Here is a 6,000-nt window from a genome sequence, read left to right as displayed (position 1 = left end):
AATTGCATTAATGCAGCTTAAAATTTGAATATTGTGAAAAGGTTCAATATTTTAGGCTCAAAGTGTCACACTCTAGTCAGCTAATCCATACCCCTGAGTAAAGGGTACCTGAGATTGTGACTTTGGGGTTTCATAAGCTATAAGCCATAATCATCTAAATTATAACAAATAAAGGCTTGAAATATCTCGCTTTGCATGTAATAAGTCTATCTCATATATTAGTTTCACCTTTTAAGTTGCATTACTGAAATAAATGAACTTTGCACGATATTCAAATTTTTTCGAGTTTCACCTGTATTTCTCGCTCCTGTCTTGAGTTTCACCTGTATGTGTAATTAGGAGGCGGGGCCTTTTGTCTAAGACCGGGCCTCCTTCCTCCAGGGACCCAATAGCAGATGTGTGGTCGGCCTCCGTTGGAGGTACCCCGCTGACTGTACCTCTTAAAAAAATATATATTTTTTTTTTTCAGTATAATGTGTATAAGGCTTTATGCACACAACCTTATCCGTTTTGCGGTTTGCAAAACGCGGATCCACAAAAAAATATGGATGTGGTTCATGTTACATCCCAATTTTTTGTAGACCAGTTGACTTCAATCGGTATATGGTCCGAAGATAGTTTCTGTCAATACAAAACTTTCCCCTATCCACAGAATATCTGGGACCACCACTGATCACAAGAACCGGATCCTGTGTCCCCTCATGAATGAAGTGGCAGGTCGAGCGTGCACATGCCTACTCTGTTCACTCTCTATGGGACTGCTGGAGAAAGCCAAGTACAATGCTCAGCTATTTCCAGAAGTCACATAGACATTGAATGAAGCAGAAGGAAACATGGTTGACCTACCATTCCATTTCTTTGGTGACACAGGATCCCCATTCTCATGATCATGGTGAACCCAGCAGTCCCCATCGATCAGATACTTATCCTCTATCCTGTAGGTAGGGGATAAAAAAATAAGCTGAGCTGTAAAACCAAGAATGGCCATCACTATCTGATCAGCAGGGGTCCGACACCCTGCACCCCCATCCAGTTGACTGAAAATTCATAAAAAGGCTCAGGCACACCACTACTTAATATACACTGACTTTTTTATTAACTGCAAGGAATCAAATGTACAGAAGATGTTCTCATTAGAAGTCAGGGCACTGGTCTTAATTGTGGCCCTGTTGATGATGGGCCATTGACTCATGAAGAGTCGAGCCTTCAGCACTCAGGAGAGGAAAAACCCCCAGTGGAGGAAACCTCTAGGGAACCATGGCTGAAGGACTGCCCTTCCCCTAGGCGGTGGAGGAGGAAAACGATGGCACGTGACAAGGACGGTAGATTTTTTCTTAAATCAATGGTGAATGTCAAGTGCGTTGACTTCTGCAAAGACCAAGCCTGGAATCTGCCTTTTGATGCAGCAGGAAACTCACTTCTTCAGTGAATAAATCTGACTGCGGAAAGTCCGGTGAATGACAAGTCCAGTGGTGAATGCAGAGACCGAGCCCGGAATCTGCCTCTTATTGCAGCAGGAAACGCACTTCTTTGGTGAATACATCTGTCTGCGGAAAGTCCAGTGAATGTCAAGTCCAGTGGTTATTGCAGAGACCAAGCCTGGAATCTGCCTTTGGTGCAGCAGGAAACTCACTTCTTTGGTGAATACATCTGTCTGCGGAAAGTCCGGTGAATGTCAAGTCCAGTGGTTATTGCAGAGACCAAGCCTGGAATCTGCCTTTGATGCAGCAGGAAACTCACTTCTTTAGTGAATATGTCTGACTGCAGAAAATCTGATGCGTGAGTGCAGAGACCGAGCCCGGAATCTGACTCTTGCTTAAGCGCAGGTCATCTGATACTGACATGGTGGCCACCATGTCATTGACTTGTTGTAGAGTCATCACCTCCAGCTGTATACCATATTCATTGCCGGGATACAGTGAGACCTCCGCTCTGGTACAGTGATCTGCAGATACAAAAATATAACTAATTATGACTGAACATGGAGTAGCGGAAAATTACATAAGTGACACACAATTTACTCCCGGTCACTGTGGGTCATTGTAATCCTTTTAACTGTATTAAACTTGGGCCCATGTTTCTAACAGTGATACCAACACTTATCATTGTCATTGACTGTTATAGCTGTTATTCTTGTTCTGGGACCCACTGCTGTAGCTAACATAAACAAAATACTCCTTATAATTGTGGGCTGATTTATTTTCATATATCTTTATAGGGTTTGGAGCTCAGTTTTCCTGATAAAAAATCGCCAAAACCCCTGCTTTCTTACACACTTCCATAGTTAAAATTCTGGGAGCCATTGTTCAAGGTGATCTACATATCAAGGTCAATGGGTTGCTCCCCCTAGTGGTGACTGAAGACAGTTAGAATTTTATGATACTTATATGCCATCTCATATATTATATGCGATTTCAATGATTTTCTACTAATGGCCACTGCTCTGCTCATCTTTGTGGAGAATCTAAACCCTAAATTAATTTGTGTCATCACTCTGGTGTCTCCAGAACTTGGCATCATGTCTGTTATTATTGTGAGCTCCTGCCATAAATCACATTACATTTTAGGACTTTTGTAACAAGGATCTTACCTTATTTAGGGCTCTTTTTGGTTCTTAAGACCAATATTTTCTAGCAAGGGTCATCGGTGAAGATCAGGAGATGGTTTATTTTGCGCCTCATTTTGTCTCAGACCTCTGATGATCCGATCTGCTGCAAATGCCTTCTTAACCCCAGGCTGTTTTTATTTCCAGTGGATACCGCTGCATCCAAATTATACAGAAAACACCATAAATATCAAGAAGCCGAAAAATCACAAATCATCAATATAATTCAATGAAGATACAAAGTCTTCTCATGGATGCAGTCCCTATCATCTGATAGTTTGACACATGTTTCCGGGATACAACTGCCTGATAATCAAGTCTCTAGGGCCAAGTTAAAGGGTTTCTATCACCAGATTTAACCCTATTAAGCTAGCTGACATTAGCGATGTGCTAATGTCAGCTAAACCTAACTAGCCTATTCCTACTTTTATCTATGCCTCCGTTACGCCAGAAATCTAACTTTTCTAATATGCTAATTAGCCTCTAGGAGCAGGGGGGGCGTTGTTCCTGCTCCTAGACGCTCCGTTCTCCCACCTTTGTCGCCTCCCTCCAAGTCCTGATTGACAGGGCCAGGCAGCGCTTGCATCTGTCTGCCAGCCCAGCACAAGGCTGGAGCGTCTAGGAGCAGGAACAAAGCCCCCCCTGCTCCTAGAGGCTAATTAGCATATTACAAAAGTTAGATTTCTGGCATAACGGGGGCATAGATAAAAGTAAGAATAGGCTAGTTAGGTTTAGCTGACATTAGCACATCGCTAATGTCAGCTTGCTTAATAGGGTAAAATCTGGTGACAGAATACCTTTAAAATAATAAATTAGGATACCCCCTCATTAATAGGTATAACTATAGACACAGCAAAGTTATGGAGCCCATAGGCTAAAAGGCCAATGTTTGGTGGTTGTCTAAGTACTTACTACACATACATATATTATGACATGAGAAGACATTACAATCAGTACACGAAGATCAAACTTAGAAAAGTCACTGGTTACTTACCGATGCCAACAAGTCTGTGGGGTCTAGACCTGTACCATGGGTCAGCAGTTGTAATCTGGGGTTGGGTAAAGACTGCAGCTGTGGTGACATAGAGGATCCAGGTCTGTTTCGGTAATATCAGGCTTCTGGTCAGTGCGATGTCTTGGCCCATCATAGACTCGACATGTCATGAAAGACATGGAGTCACTAATTGACCTTTTTGGGGAAAGCCTGTGATCCTGCCATTCTGCAAGCAGGATATTAGATGGTCTCTCATCATGTTGTGCTGAAAGATCGCCGTGGGTTCACCGTCATCTGCCAGAAACTCAAAGGCAAATGCTATGGCGAACACCCCACAGTCATAGGTGTTTCTCTGCTGATCCACGTTGAGAAATTTTAGATGTTTCAGGGGCTCATTGACCACTACACTGTAGATGTTATTAATCTGCTTGCAAACAGATAGAGGCAAATTGCTGGTCTTGATGCTGTCGGCCACTAGGATGTTGCCATTTTTGAAGCAGGTGGTTAGCCAGTGCACCCTCTCCTCGTCATAGTGGATTTGTACGGCCTTCTTTAGCACACTGTACCCTGAAAAGAAAATAGCAGCCGTGGGCTGCAGGCCATCAAAGTCCCCAAACTGATTCTGCAGGAGATCCTGGGCCTTGTTAATAATGTCATCGTCCAGCATGCCGTCCTGGCCGCTGCTGTTCAGGATGGATAAGTGCTCTGGAGACAAGTTGTTCTGTACTTTCCAGGTATAGGCCATCTCCACTTGTGGTGTTCCCAGCTCCGGGCTTCTTACATCTTTGGTAGATGGAGCGGACATGTTTTCTGCCGCAGCTCTTTTGGCTGGTGGAAATGTCCCGGACTGACTGTCATTGGAGGTTGGTGCTTTCCTTTTAAGACTTGCTTTGGAAGCTTCATGAGATGCCTTCAAAAGGTCTTCAGCAGACTCAGCCATTTTCTTGTCCAATGTTTCCATCAGTGCTGTGTCTTGTTTTTGACGAGTCTTTCTTTTACGTCGTCGCTTACAGCTCTTTGGTGTTTTTTTTGCAGGTGGTGCTTTGTGGACAAGGAATGGATCCACAGCATCAGTGTCCCGGGGTCTTTTTTGTGGGGGTTCCCCACTTTCTGTTTTTTCTCGCAGGGACATGCCTTGTGGTATTAGGAGCCCCTCATGTGCAACTTTTGGATCAGCAATAAAATTGGTTGGTGTCTTCTCAGCTGTGTCATGGCAGATGACGTGGTTTTTACGTCTTAAGGCAACTGACCTGAAGAAGATCCTGGCCTGTGTCATGATGGTTGATTTCATGGCCAGGAAGCTGGAGTTCCTCATCAGAGTTCTCCATTTTTGATTCAATTTTCTGAATCGGGTCAGAAGGAATGAGCCAATCGACATGCAGGATGAGAGAGAGTTGACCAGCAGCCGCCGATCAACATAACTCCGACGCCTATGAATCCTCATGATGGCGTCCAATCTTCTTTCTGAAGTTGTGTGCATCCAACATGGAGTCACACCTTCACAAATTCATCATTGTGATGTCATTCAGTGACATCACAGCTGTAGGTCCAGTTCTAGAACATTCTATGCAAATGTGATGACATCACAATATTCTGCCAGGATGGAGGCCAGATTATTTTAACCACTTAATGGCCAGAGCATCTAATATGTTAATGAACTAAGATATATGGATAGTGTTTGTTTAATGGATGCAGATTTTCAGTTTTCACGAATACTCTGATTTTTACCTTTAAAGTACATTTTCTGCTTCACATTTTTAGTTTGATTTGCTTGCTGATTATTTTTTTTTAATCTGTATAGTTCCAAAAGTTACGGGTCAGATTTTTATATTATATGAAACACTCTAATCCTCTAAATAAAATTACAGAATTTGAGATGGAGATGCTGCAGAACCTCTTTTCTGAAAAGTAAGGAAGAGATTCCTGTCCACCGTTGATTGCTTGGATAAGGCCTCATCCTTCTCATAAGATGGTCTACAGTATATGAGATGTGTATTTTTGTCTTGTGCTCACACTGGTGATTACGAAGGGGTTGTCTAAAATGTAGAGTCCATTTAATTACGCCCTGCATCGTTCATTAGGAGGAGTCAAGAGTTTACTGATCAATGTCTGATGAAATCACCTCCCCAGGCCCTTCCCCCTTATTAATGCCCCTCCCCTCCATCTACATGCAGCAGCTTCCTGATAGTCCTCTTCTCTCTGAGGGTTTGGGTCCCTGTAGTTTATAATCTTCTGTCCTTACAGTAACCTAATCATCTCTCCACGTACTGACCTTCCACTTACACACAGCAGCCAAATTGATCAGGCAGTGCTGCAGTGTAAAGCATGAGGGAGATACAGAACAGCAGACCAAGTTTATATGGAAACAAGACCTCCTATACACAATGCACCTAAGCTGCAG

The sequence above is a fragment of the Bufo bufo genome, chromosome 1 (assembly GCF_905171765.1).
Source record: "Bufo bufo chromosome 1, aBufBuf1.1, whole genome shotgun sequence".
Taxonomy (NCBI): Eukaryota; Metazoa; Chordata; class Amphibia; order Anura; family Bufonidae; genus Bufo; species Bufo bufo.
Note: the sequence above shows the minus strand (reverse complement) of the source record.